We start from the raw sequence: 14,695 nt of genomic DNA on the forward strand, positions 1-14,695 counted from the left end.
CCTAGTGATATCTGCGGTACAGTGGTGATTTTATTGGCTTTCAAGTTGTTTTCTTCCCCATTAACATATAGGGTGGTCACCACCATGAAACTGGCTGAGGTTATTACTCCCCCACTATTCCTTCCTCATCAAGGTCCTCCGCCCATCCAATGGGAAGATTGAATTGTCATATTTGATGATTATTTATTGGCTCCCGATCCGATGGCCAAAAGTTTAGTCCTGATTGGAAGAAAGCTATCTTACTGAGTTCTTTAGGATTTGTGGGTCAACACAAAAATACATGTCTCAATGAAGTGATGGGTCGGAACAGGCAAAGAATACTAGACATATATAAAGAGACCAAATTGAGTCTGGAATGTAGGTTTGCCAAGGAAGAACATGTAGTAATGTCTAGGTACAATTATATACCAAACAACAAAGAATTGGAGAGTCAAAGGATGAATTTGTTATAAGATTGTGAGTATTATCACTGAAATGTCATTTGGTGGCATGGGAGAAAAATGTATATATGATCAGTCAATTATTCGCTGTAGGAGTAGGAAAATTCAGGAACGATTATGGGCTGCAAAAATACAATTTTGAAAGAAGCTATTGATATAGCTAAGCTGGTCGAAGAGTCTGAATTTTGTATGAAGTAAATGAGTAATAGAGGAGGTGGTGTTTCGGGAGACAAGGAAGAGTTAGTAGCTGTTGGCGATGTGGAGAAGTCAGGCAACTGTGTGGGAGCTGTGTCTAAAAGTGTTATCAAGTCACCAAGAAATATTGTGAATAATCCGGGTTCAAAGTTTGTTATAGGTGTGGTAGTAATTGTCAGAGGGGATTTGAAGTCTTGTTATTCCATTGGTAAGGACTGTAGGAAGTGTGCTCACAAAAATAATTTTGTGCGCATGTATAAGGAATTGCCCAAATCTAGGGTGGCTGTTATGATGAAGACGTATGGTGAAATGATGATTGATCGGGTGTTAAATTTGGGCCAGCGTAGAGGGAGTGAGAGAAGAAAAATTAGCCACAAGCCTTATTCAATGTGTTAGGAAGAGGTATCAAGTTGATAGTTGATACTGGGTGTAGGTACACCATTATTCCCAAGGGCATGTTTGTGAGAGAATGATCTATTATTAAACTTCTTCCTAAGGATATTTGCCACCAATGGGGAAATTTACATTGTGGGCTATTTTAACTCTACTATTAAGTTCTCAGTTAGGGAGACTGAGGGAAAAGCTTATGTTGTAGAAAGTGGACCACCTATTCTGAGATGGATGCATCAGTCTGATTTGCACATTATCATTCCCAGGTCCACTGAATAGATGATGAGAGTTGAAGAGGTGAGTGTTGATTACATTTTGGAGCGGTTGCAGGGAGTGTTCAGGGGCAGTACCAATCTATCATAAATGAGAAATGTCCCTTTGGTAGTCAGGGATGAAGTAAAAAAATGTTGAATGAAATGATAAAGAAGGAAGTTACAGAGCTTGGTGCAGCTTCAAATTAGATATCTCCTGTTACCAAGACACACAAACAGCTGATGGTCAATTGAGATTTTGTGTTGAGTTGAGAAGTGATAGTCAAAGTAATGTCACTGATAACTTTCCTTTACCTAATTGTAGTGTGCTGTGAGATGGGCTGTGTAGAACTGTGACGGTTGTATGACAGAGGCACACATGGTTGAACCACGCCTGCCTCTACCACTCAGCCTGAACCACAAATGCGTCTCAACAACACATTCCTTTATACCACAAGTATTTACCACGCATGTCTATACCACGCAATTTCATGGTAAAGGCATGTTTGGTAAAAGGATGTGCGGTATAGTTCTCGCTCCTTTCCCTCTACCATGAGTCCTAAAATCCTGACACCTGGCCTATAACCTGACCACTGATCAGCCGTAAAAACAACCCTACCCTTTACACCATAAACTAACCGGCATCCCCCTGCCCTAAAAACTGTCCCCTTGCACTGAAAGATGCCTCTTTCCCCTGCCCTGAGCCCTAAGCCTCTGACACCTCCTTAAAACCTACCCCAAATGCCCCCATGCCCGAGTCCTACAATCAGCTCCCTTACTTAAATTTTTAAAACCTACTCCCCTTTGCCCCCTGCCATGCACCCTAAAACTGGCCCCCTACCTTAAAACCTACCCCATCCCAACTTACCTCATCATGTCGACGTCCTTCACGCAGATTCTCCTTTATGGTTCCTCTCCCCGCCAGCCAGCAACTAGAACTCCCTCCTGCCTTAACCATGCATATGCGTGTTTCAGCCAAATGTGTGGTGAAGGCAAGCCGTGTTCAGCTTGCAATGAAAATGAACGTATGCTTGAAGCCGCATCATTGGAAAGGTCGTTTCCCAACTGTGATGCAAGTGTAAAGTAAATGCAGGTTTAGACTGGTGAGTTTGCGGTTACAAAAAGGAATAAAGACTTGTTCTTCTAAGCTCCATGTATGGTGTAGTCATTAGTGGATACCCAGGCTGTGGAGGACGTTACAACAGGCAACGCAATAAGGGATTAGTAACCTGAAGATCAACAGTGCTCCCCCATATTGTTTGCCCTGTTCCAGCAAACTGATTGTGCATGCCACATGTGCCTCAGTCAAAGTGCTGAATCTACTCTTGGTGTATGTGGAGTCAAAGCGCAACTCCAGCCTATGTAAAGCAGTTAAAGGTAACAAAAGCTTCACTGAGAAGTCAACACCTCAGTGGCCAAGAACCTGCTGCGAAGGCCGTAAAAGAAGGTACCGCGCTGCCACGCAACTTAAAACTATACATCATATCCATTGATGACATTAAAGGCAGACATGACCAGGTTTTAAAAGAGCAGCAAATAGCTACAGCAAATTTCAAGATAATGCTGTGATCAGAATCTCTCTGAGGCACCAATCAACCAGGTTTCAGACAGTACAAAGAGACGCTGTTAGAACCGGCTGTCTCTAGTTGGCAGAGGTATACACTTCTGACAAATAGGGACACACCTTTTCTAGTCAGGGCAAGGGGATCACACCCTTTGATAACCCCTGCTCACCCCCTTGGTAGCTTGGCAGAGCAGACAGGCATATCTCAGAGGCTGTGTGTTAAGCATTTATGACCACATACAGTAATAAAGTGAATACACTACAAATGGACACGACACAGTAATATTATAAAAATAAGGATTTTTATATAAGGCTTAGCACAAGACCCAATAACGACAAAAATATACACAATCTTAATAAATACTCTTGGAAGGGAAAATAATAGTTCAAATGTAGTTTCTTCTTCAGCACAAAGTCTTTCGTATCAAAAGCCACTCTTCTTCCTGGAAACACAGTTCTTGGCAACAATGTAACCCACACGGGAGTCACACGACGTCGAGGCAAAGTTAATCCAAAGGGTCGGCGTCGACCGCGAGGAGCGCTACGTCGGGCCCGGAGTCACACGGACCCCCAACAACACAGTATCTTAGGAAAATGAAGCACACGATGATCAGCGGCGTCGAGCAATCCGGCGTCGCGTCGTCGGTGTCGATCAGGCCTAAGTAGTCGTCGATGTCGATGATGCTGTTGCAAGAGTGAGCAGCGCTCACAGCGTCGAGAGGGCTTCGAAGTCGATGCGATCAGCAGCGGTGCAGACACGGGGTCCCTTGGAGCTGGAGCCGAACTCACTACTCACTGGCGTTGCTGCTGGCGTCGATCGGGCCCGGCGGCCGGCGTCGAGGAAGCGGTACACTGGAGCCGTTACTCACGATGTCGAGCTGGATTCGGCGACGTCCGTCGGCGCCGAGATTGCTGGTTCTTTCAGAGGTGCTGGATTCACAGGTTCCAGCAAATAGCACTTTAAGCAGATGAAGTCCTTTAGCCCTGTGACTTCAACAGGAGACTGGCACTCTTCCAGTCCTTGGAGATTTTCTTAGCAAAGCGTGAGAGTACACACACAGTTCCTCTCTCCTGGTTCCTTGGCAAAAATAAAGAAGCAATGCAGGATTCCCCCCAGCAAACAGCACACTGGCAGAAGGAGTAGGCAAGTCCTTGGATCAGCAGGCTTCTTGTCCTTGGTTTCAGGGTTCCTTGTCAGAAGTGATCTAAATTCTTGGTTCAGGGGTCCTTCTCTTATACCCCTTTTTGGCTTTGATCCCTTTGTCCATGCAGGGGAATTTCCCAACATCCTGGGTCTGTTGTGGGTTGAGCCAGGCAGAGGCACCTGGCCTATTCACTGAGCAGGGCTGGGTCCTCAGACGCCCAGCAGGAGGTGGAGCCAGCATTGTCACTGGCAGGAGCAGAGCTATCGGCCTCCTGGTAGGAGGTGGGGCCAGGATCGTCCATGGCAGGCACAGAGCCATCAGTCCCCTGGCAGGAGGTGGAGCCAGCATTGTATCAGGCAGGGCAGGCTATCAGCAACTACTCTCCCCCTACTCTCAACGTAAACGTCCCACTCATCCCACACTGACTCATTCAGACCTCCGGAGCCACCCAGCTCCTGTCACACACACACCAAACCAGCAGAAACCAGAAATAGTTAGACAAGAAAATAGCCACTTTCTAAAAGTGCTATTTTCAAACCCAGAGTCCGAAAACCATCCACACCAACGGATGCGTAATTAAACCCCGAGTTCAGGGATACCAAACTCGACATTGCACCATGCGCCCCGAACCAGCTAGGATTATAGCATTAATAATCCTGGCGGCCCATTCCAACTAATGGAGAGCAGGTTACCTCGCAATAGTGAAAAACGAATATGGCGGTAATTCACTATTAGGACATGACAACTTGGTCAGGCCTGTCCTACCTTATACTTACAACGCACCCTGCCCGTGGGCCTACCATAGGGGTGACTAACATGAAGTTAAGGGAAGGTTTAGGGACTGGCAAGTAGGTGTACTTGCGCAGTTAGCGTGACAGTACTAGACTGCACGTGGGTCTGGCAATGGCAGACCCTCAGACATACTTTTACGAGGCCGCTCTTGTGGGTGGCACAACAGGTGCTGCAAGCCCACGAGCGGCATTTGTACTTACAAGCCCTGGCACTCCTGGTGCACTAGACTAGGGACTGACAGTAAACCAAATAAGCCAAACATGGAATTCAATCAATACAGTACTTTAACATAGGGAGCACTTGCACTGTGGCACTGATCAGCAGTGGAAAAAAAAATAATTTGATATGTATCAATCTAGGCAACAGAACGTAATAAGTGGTCGAAATGAACTGAGCTAAAACATAGGTTGTTTGTAAAAAAGGGGTAGTTCAATTTTATTCATAAATTCTTTTTAAAAAACACATTAAAATAATAATACATATTCACAAATTGTATGCGACATAATAAATCAACAATACACAGCAACACTTTAAGAGAGAAGGACAAATAATCCAACAAATGAAGGTTATATAAAATGAACACAGTTTTTAAGAGAGAAAGGTGTGGTTAAAATAATCTCTACGCGCGTTTCGGCGAACCAGCGCCTTCTTCTGGAGCAGCCACGATAGTATCTGAAATGGGAAAATTCCATAAAACAAAAAATATTATGTACAATAATGCATCAATTTATATTATGTTACACAGAGAAAATTAAAACAAACCCATGTTAGGCTAATAGTCTCAGACTTTCCATTATATTGTGACCAAGCTTATTAATATTACAATAATACTTTGACGGATTTCTTTTCCTTGCCTTAATGATCATCAAGAAAAATAGAAAAATGGAGTGAATCCTTTTAACTCATATATTCTTATATGAGATAATGGCCAAAAAAGGGAGAAGGAGTGGATACCTTTATACTAAATAGATTATTCCCAAGTTTTGGTGGTGAGGAAGCAGGGTTCTTACATAGGATGGCAAATGCGAGGAATCAAATGATTGATATTAGTGATGGAAAATACGAAATATTCTAAATGGTGGCAATTCGCAGCGTGCTATCAACGCGGGACTTAAACAATGGTATACAATACATTCATATCATAGATAAGGTCACTTACTTAAAAAACACGGAGTATATTAATGCTATTTGATGTTCTCAATCTGGATTATCTGTATAATGACTTTCTTTTCTTTGGTTAGGTGACGAAGATATTCTAGACCCTAAAAAACATAGACATTTCATGAACATTGATTGTTGTCTTAGTGTAGTCTATGATTTTCTAACCAGCCCATATTTAATGAAAGGACCAAGCTAGTGTTTTACCTATTTTAGTTAAGGTTTGCAGATAGATATTCCATAGTCACACGATGTAATTTGTTTGTCTTGATTGTTGATTTTTGAATTTCTATATTTCCTAGAAGAAATTATGAGTTCTTTTAGTTTATTGAATCTTTTCTATTTTTGATATTTTATATTAACTAGACAGTTAGTGAGGATACATTAGTAGTTTTTTGAAAACATTTTCATTTTCGAGGATGAAGGTACCTTAAGTGAGGAGTGGGATTTCAGTTAGACCCGCCTGCCGGAGTTAAAATTTATGGCCACGATAATGAATATTTTTGTGGATCCCAAAAGATATAGTCCTCCTGATGTGGAGATAACAAATGGCGAGATTGCCTATAGAATGGATGGAAAGAATTCTGGCATCAATTTTTGGAGAACAGTCAATGCATGGCGACTTCATAGACTTACTGTCTCTTAAAGAAGAAGGACTGATAGTTACCTTTTTACTTGTGCTCAAGGAGCGATGGATTTCAAAGTGGTTTAAAATAACTCCCTGTCTGTAAAATGAACAAACAGGGGGGGGAAAGGAGAGAGAGAATTCTGTTACCCACTGTTTACTTTGGAGATTATCAGTTAACTAAACAAGTGATCAGAGTAAAATTACCGCATAGGGATTTTAGCGAACACTTACCCAATAGATATCAACAGGGCTCAGAGATTCCGGCGGCGGGACACGGGGGTTCTATGCTCCTTCCACGAAAGACGGCATTTTAAAGTGCCTTTACTTCCTGTATATATACCCTATTTGATTGGATGATTGAGTACACCTGACCTGGTGTTGACATAAAAAAAGGACCAAAAATTAAGAAGAAATGAAAAGAGGACCAGATTCTCTAGAGCAGGAATCAACAATGGCTCCCACGTAAAATGTCACTGGTGTGAACATGAAAGAAGGACCAAAAAATAGGAAGAAGTAAAAAAAGGACCAGATTCTCTAGAGAAAGAATCAGCAATGGCTCCCATGTAAAATATCACTGGATATACATCGGTGCTGATGTATAGCACAAGGATTAACCAGCTTAACCGAGTGGAAAGCAATTGGGGAGTGGAGCTATATTTTAACTTGGGACTAGAGTCAGATTTAGCTGATGTCAAATCCAAGCAAAAAGATTCTAAATATATAGCGCTTCAAGATTAGGTGCACAAAAATGACTCATTATAGATTTGGTGCTGGTTTTTTCAATATTTTTAGAGTAAAAAAGATTTCTATAGGAAAGTTATTTTTCCTGAAATTCGTAAAAACTGTACTTCCATTAAACAAAAAATAATGCGTGTGAATTTAACGAGGCTCCATGCCTTTTGTTATTTTAGAAAAGTCGAGCATTAATATTCCTTCGATCTAGTTGTTGCTTAATTACACCTGTACGACAAAGTAAGGTGCAGGGAAAGATTCCCCTAATCAGGAGCTTAAACTTTAGATAAAAAGGGAGCAGGGTGAACTACATCTTGGGAGAACACTGGGATTGACTTTTCTTATTACTGAATGCCTATTATTAGGTAATTTAAATTTAATCATAAAGAGTGAGAAGCTGTTTTTGCTGCGGTAGGGAGAGTCAAAAGATGTTCTAGCAAATAGCGTGCTCCCATGGCAATTCGCTATTCATTCCTTCTCGAAAGGTGTTGAAGACAAATATCCAGAACACCTCTCTCTTTTTTCTGATGGCACAACCCCCATTGGAGTCTGCAGTATGAATTTTTTCTAGGACTCTCCATTTAAGGTCCTCTGCCTGATGTCCCTTTTCTAGGAAATGCTTCACCATTGGGGCAGCGAGTTTGTGGGTTCTTATCGCTGAACGATGTTCATTTAACCGTGTTTGTATAGTTCGAGATGTTTCTCCTATATACCCGAGGAGACACGGGCACTGTATAAAGTAGATCAGATTTGAAGATTTACAGTTCCACATTTCTTTTGCCACTGTTGTGTGGCCATTGTGTGTGAATTCTTTTCCTCTTATGATACTAGCACAAGAGGAACATGAGGAGCAGGGGAAAGTTCCTTTTATCGGATTGCCTGATACAATCGACCTCTGTGTTAAAAGATTTTTGTCCGATGTAGGTTGGAAACGTGAACGAACAATATGTTCTTTGATGTTTTTATTCCTTTTGTAGGCAAATAGTGGTTTAGCTAGTTTCAGTTCTGGAGTACAATTGCTATTTAAAATGTGCCAGTTTGAATTTATGACTTGTTTAATTTTTGTGTCAAGGGTGGAATGTTTAGTTACACAGACCACCTGGTTGGTGGTTTTAGCTGGCTTTTGTTGGAGCAAATAATTGCGATCATAATAGCGGGCACGCTTATAAGCGTGTCTCACTAGCCGGTGTGGGTAGCCTCTCTCGATGAATTTACTTCTCATCGCAATCGCCTGTTTATCAAAGTCTGCCAGGCTGGTGCAGTTGCGCCTAACCCGTAGAAACTGAGAGAATGGAATTGAATCTTTTTGTGATCTAGGGTGGAAACTACTGTAGTGCAGCAAGGTGTTTCTTGCTGTGGGTTTCGTATGTAGATCCATTTTTAAAAAACCATCATCATTTATAATTTCAATGTCTAAAAATTCAACCTTCTCATCACTGATATGCGACGTGAAGTGGAGATTAGGGTCTGCTTCGTTTATCCAATAGACGAACTCGTCTAGTGCCTCCCTCCCATTGGTCCAGACAAAAAAAATGTCATCTATGTATCTGGACCAATGGGAGACAGACTCGAAAAAGGGCGCCAATTCATTATAGATGTTTTTTGCTTCGAAGGCCGCCATATATATATTCGCAATCGAGGGCGCTACTGAAGCCCCCATACTTACACCCTTTATCTGGCGATAAGTATTCAAGCCAAATTCAAAAAAGTTGTCAGTTAAGACAATTTTTAGACATGCCAATAAAAATGATTTAGGGCAGGGTATGTTGTATGAGTCAATGAACCAAGATGTAGCTGTCATTGCTCCAAGGATGGGAATATTGCTATACAGAGACTCTACGTCCAATGTAACTAGAAGGTCTCTTCCAGAGGTAAAGGTTAAGCCTTCTGTCTTTTGAATCATGTCACCTGTGTCACGCACATATGACCTGATCTTAGATATAAATGGACGTAGGTGGTTATCTATATATTTGGAAAGGGGCTCAGTAGCTGTACCAATGGTTGACACTATGGGTCGATAAGGTGGATCTAAAGGGTTTTTGTGAATCTTAGGCAGCCCGTATATACAGGCTGTTTTTCCCAGATTGTGATTTAAGAATTCAAATTCTTTAAGATTGATGTGACCATCTTCTAAAGCTGTTTTGGTTAAAGATCTTATTTTTTTAGATAGATTCAGTGAAGAGTATGCTTGAGTAGGGATGTAAAAGGTCTTGTCGCTTAGCATTTTTAACATGTTTAGTTCGTATTGGGAAGTGTCAATAAGGACAATCCCACCTCCCTTGTCGCAACTCTTAATGGTAAGATCTTTGTTGGTGGAAATAGTTGATAGAGCTAGATGTTCTTCTTTGTCTATATTATAGATTGGTTTTGGAATGTATCTCAAGGCCTGGTCCAATTTCTTTAAAACGACCAGCTCAAAAGTGGCCACTTCTGGTCCTAGTTGTTCCAAAGAGGGACTAAAGGTCGAGGGAAGACATAAAGATTTGGCATTGGTTGTTTCTATATCAGTATCATCATTAGTTGAGAAAAATCTTTTCAAACGTATTTTCCGAAAAAAAGAAATTATATCGCAATATAGTTCAAAAAGGTTTGGAGTTGAATGGGGCACAAAAGAAAGACCTTTAGATAGCAGAGCAATACTGGAAGAATCTAAATCAGTTTTAGAAAGATTAAAGATGGGAATTATATTCCCTGCTTCCAATACTGCCTGCTTCTTGTCTCTCGAATAAATTGTGGTTCCTCCTGTTGTTGTTGCTGATGGTGTTGGGGTTTGTAGTTCCCTCTCGGTTGTCCCTGAAAGTGGACTCTGGGACGTCCTCGTCCCATCCCTCGGTTCCCTAAAAAAGGCTGTCTGCGGGCCCCTCTACCTGAATTGTAGTTGTAATTGGGTTCTGGTTCATAATACCCTTCAGTCTCATTCTCTGAGTCTGAACTTTGGGAAAAGGTGTTTACCCGTTGTTGTACTTCACTGTTGTCTGTAGTGAAATGGTTTTGTTTATAAAAATCTACTGTTAAATAGGGGTAGGTATTTTCAATTGTAGCATATCGTTTGTCTTTAAGTAATTTATCGTTCTTTCTTTTATCTAAGTAGCTGGAAAACGATTCTACTTCCTTATTGCACTCAGCAATTTTTTTCATTGCATCGTCTATATTGCCCATTTTTTTGATTTTATCCTCAAGCTCATCGATATCTGATCTTACTTCCGCAGCTAATTCTTTCGCGGTTTCGACTATTAGCATCATCAGGTCCCTCGAACACCTGCTAGCAATTCTGCTCCATTTGTCAAGAAATGCCTTGTGGTGTACAAAGAGACCGGGAATGTTTTTAACACGGAGACCTAATGGAATAATGCCCAGGCGGAGATAGGCCAACATAAATTCGCCGTGGGCTTCAATACGTGTTAGTTTTTTCTTAAGGTCCAGTAATTTTTTAGTGTCATCATTATGACGCAGGGGTTCGCTTGAAGGGTGACTAAAAGAACTTGAAATACCGACTAGTGTCTCAAATTCCTCGTCGGTAAATCCAAAGGTTTTTTGAAGAGCCATATGCTCTGAATGTTTATATGGATCTATATATAAATTATCTGGTATATATGATGGCTCTTAAAGCAAGGAAAGGAATAACAATGTATCCAGTGAATAAAACAACAATAAAGTGGCCCTGCACAGACAGGCTGTGGGAAAATTGTGTAAATATTTATCAAGGACCCCCTGAGTACATGGAAATGAAGTTCCTAGACCAGGGAAAAGCAAATAATTTGATATGTATCAATCTAGGCAACAGAACGTAATAAGTGGTCGAAATGAACTGAGCTAAAACATAGGTTGTTTGTAAAAAAGGGGTAGTTCAATTTTATTCATAAATTCTTTTTAAAAAACACATTAAAATAATAATACATATTCACAAATTGTATGCGACATAATAAATCAACAATACACAGCAACACTTTAAGAGAGAAGGACAAATAATCCAACAAATGAAGGTTATATAAAATGAACACAGTTTTTAAGAGAGAAAGGTGTGGTTAAAATAATCTCTACGCGCGTTTCGGCGAACCAGCGCCTTCTTCTGGAGCAGCCACGATAGTATCTGAAATGGGAAAATTCCATAAAACAAAAAATATTATGTACAATAATGCATCAATTTATATTATGTTACACAGAGAAAATTAAAACAAACCCATGTTAGGCTAATAGTCTCAGACTTTCCATTATATTGTGACCAAGCTTATTAATATTACAATAATACTTTGACGGATTTCTTTTCCTTGCCTTAATGATCATCAAGAAAAATAGAAAAATGGAGTGAATCCTTTTAACTCATATATTCTTATATGAGATAATGGCCAAAAAAGGGAGAAGGAGTGGATACCTTTATACTAAATAGATTATTCCCAAGTTTTGGTGGTGAGGAAGCAGGGTTCTTACATAGGATGGCAAATGCGAGGAATCAAATGATTGATATTAGTGATGGAAAATACGAAATATTCTAAATGGTGGCAATTCGCAGCGTGCTATCAACGCGGGACTTAAACAATGGTATACAATACATTCATATCATAGATAAGGTCACTTACTTAAAAAACACGGAGTATATTAATGCTATTTGATGTTCTCAATCTGGATTATCTGTATAATGACTTTCTTTTCTTTGGTTAGGTGACGAAGATATTCTAGACCCTAAAAAACATAGACATTTCATGAACATTGATTGTTGTCTTAGTGTAGTCTATGATTTTCTAACCAGCCCATATTTAATGAAAGGACCAAGCTAGTGTTTTACCTATTTTAGTTAAGGTTTGCAGATAGATATTCCATAGTCACACGATGTAATTTGTTTGTCTTGATTGTTGATTTTTGAATTTCTATATTTCCTAGAAGAAATTATGAGTTCTTTTAGTTTATTGAATCTTTTCTATTTTTGATATTTTATATTAACTAGACAGTTAGTGAGGATACATTAGTAGTTTTTTGAAAACATTTTCATTTTCGAGGATGAAGGTACCTTAAGTGAGGAGTGGGATTTCAGTTAGACCCGCCTGCCGGAGTTAAAATTTATGGCCACGATAATGAATATTTTTGTGGATCCCAAAAGATATAGTCCTCCTGATGTGGAGATAACAAATGGCGAGATTGCCTATAGAATGGATGGAAAGAATTCTGGCATCAATTTTTGGAGAACAGTCAATGCATGGCGACTTCATAGACTTACTGTCTCTTAAAGAAGAAGGACTGATAGTTACCTTTTTACTTGTGCTCAAGGAGCGATGGATTTCAAAGTGGTTTAAAATAACTCCCTGTCTGTAAAATGAACAAACAGGGGGGGGAAAGGAGAGAGAGAATTCTGTTACCCACTGTTTACTTTGGAGATTATCAGTTAACTAAACAAGTGATCAGAGTAAAATTACCGCATAGGGATTTTAGCGAACACTTACCCAATAGATATCAACAGGGCTCAGAGATTCCGGCGGCGGGACACGGGGGTTCTATGCTCCTTCCACGAAAGACGGCATTTTAAAGTGCCTTTACTTCCTGTATATATACCCTATTTGATTGGATGATTGAGTACACCTGACCTGGTGTTGACATAAAAAAAGGACCAAAAATTAAGAAGAAATGAAAAGAGGACCAGATTCTCTAGAGCAGGAATCAACAATGGCTCCCACGTAAAATGTCACTGGTGTGAACATGAAAGAAGGACCAAAAAATAGGAAGAAGTAAAAAAAGGACCAGATTCTCTAGAGAAAGAATCAGCAATGGCTCCCATGTAAAATATCACTGGATATACATCGGTGCTGATGTATAGCACAAGGATTAACCAGCTTAACCGAGTGGAAAGCAATTGGGGAGTGGAGCTATATTTTAACTTGGGACTAGAGTCAGATTTAGCTGATGTCAAATCCAAGCAAAAAGATTCTAAATATATAGCGCTTCAAGATTAGGTGCACAAAAATGACTCATTATAGATTTGGTGCTGGTTTTTTCAATATTTTTAGAGTAAAAAAGATTTCTATAGGAAAGTTATTTTTCCTGAAATTCGTAAAAACTGTACTTCCATTAAACAAAAAATAATGCGTGTGAATTTAACGAGGCTCCATGCCTTTTGTTATTTTAGAAAAGTCGAGCATTAATATTCCTTCGATCTAGTTGTTGCTTAATTACACCTGTACGACAAAGTAAGGTGCAGGGAAAGATTCCCCTAATCAGGAGCTTAAACTTTAGATAAAAAGGGAGCAGGGTGAACTACATCTTGGGAGAACACTGGGATTGACTTTTCTTATTACTGAATGCCTATTATTAGGTAATTTAAATTTAATCATAAAGAGTGAGAAGCTGTTTTTGCTGCGGTAGGGAGAGTCAAAAGATGTTCTAGCAAATAGCGTGCTCCCATGGCAATTCGCTATTCATTCCTTCTCGAAAGGTGTTGAAGACAAATATCCAGAACACCTCTCTCTTTTTTCTGATGGCACAACCCCCATTGGAGTCTGCAGTATGAATTTTTTCTAGGACTCTCCATTTAAGGTCCTCTGCCTGATGTCCCTTTTCTAGGAAATGCTTCACCATTGGGGCAGCGAGTTTGTGGGTTCTTATCGCTGAACGATGTTCATTTAACCGTGTTTGTATAGTTCGAGATGTTTCTCCTATATACCCGAGGAGACACGGGCACTGTATAAAGTAGATCAGATTTGAAGATTTACAGTTCCACATTTCTTTTGCCACTGTTGTGTGGCCATTGTGTGTGAATTCTTTTCCTCTTATGATACTAGCACAAGAGGAACATGAGGAGCAGGGGAAAGTTCCTTTTATCGGATTGCCTGATACAATCGACCTCTGTGTTAAAAGATTTTTGTCCGATGTAGGTTGGAAACGTGAACGAACAATATGTTCTTTGATGTTTTTATTCCTTTTGTAGGCAAATAGTGGTTTAGCTAGTTTCAGTTCTGGAGTACAATTGCTATTTAAAATGTGCCAGTTTGAATTTATGACTTGTTTAATTTTTGTGTCAAGGGTGGAATGTTTAGTTACACAGACCACCTGGTTGGTGGTTTTAGCTGGCTTTTGTTGGAGCAAATAATTGCGATCATAATAGCGGGCACGCTTATAAGCGTGTCTCACTAGCCGGTGTGGGTAGCCTCTCTCGATGAATTTACTTCTCATCGCAATCGCCTGTTTATCAAAGTCTGCCAGGCTGGTGCAGTTGCGCCTAACCCGTAGAAACTGAGAGAATGGAATTGAATCTTTTTGTGATCTAGGGTGGAAACTACTGTAGTGCAGCAAGGTGTTTCTTGCTGTGGGTTTCGTATGTAGATCCATTTTTAAAAAACCATCATCATTTATAATTTCAATGTCTAAAAATTCAACCTTCTCATCACTGATATGCGACGTGAAGTGGAGATTAG

General features: G+C 40.2%; 2 long non-coding RNA genes across 5 annotated transcripts; both read right to left on the reverse strand.

Moving 5' to 3' along the window:
- Positions 1 to 5,386: 5,386 nt before the first annotated feature.
- Positions 5,387 to 7,053, reverse strand: LOC147674014 (uncharacterized). 2 transcript variants are annotated; one of them, XR_015302535.1, is made up of 5 exons: positions 6,603 to 7,053; positions 6,365 to 6,496; positions 6,143 to 6,233; positions 5,937 to 6,039; positions 5,387 to 5,449 (listed from the first exon to the last, which is right to left on the reverse strand). It is a non-coding gene; the product is annotated as an uncharacterized LOC147674014 (long non-coding RNA). The 2 variants fall into 2 exon arrangements; XR_015302534.1 differs by lacking the exon at positions 5,387 to 5,449 and having other exon boundaries at positions 5,620 to 6,039.
- A 4,269-nt stretch (positions 7,054 to 11,322) lies between these two features.
- Positions 11,323 to 12,989, reverse strand: LOC147674015 (uncharacterized). 3 transcript variants are annotated; one of them, XR_015302538.1, is made up of 5 exons: positions 12,731 to 12,989; positions 12,539 to 12,596; positions 12,301 to 12,432; positions 12,079 to 12,169; positions 11,556 to 11,975 (listed from the first exon to the last, which is right to left on the reverse strand). It is a non-coding gene; the product is annotated as an uncharacterized LOC147674015 (long non-coding RNA). The 3 variants fall into 3 exon arrangements; XR_015302536.1 differs by having other exon boundaries at positions 12,539 to 12,989; XR_015302537.1 differs by adding an exon at positions 11,323 to 11,385 and having other exon boundaries at positions 11,873 to 11,975; positions 12,079 to 12,989.
- Between the last annotated feature and the right edge of the window lie 1,706 nt (positions 12,990 to 14,695).

This window comes from Lissotriton vulgaris, chromosome 12 (assembly GCF_964263255.1).
Source record: "Lissotriton vulgaris chromosome 12, aLisVul1.2, whole genome shotgun sequence".
Taxonomy (NCBI): domain Eukaryota; kingdom Metazoa; phylum Chordata; class Amphibia; order Caudata; family Salamandridae; genus Lissotriton; species Lissotriton vulgaris.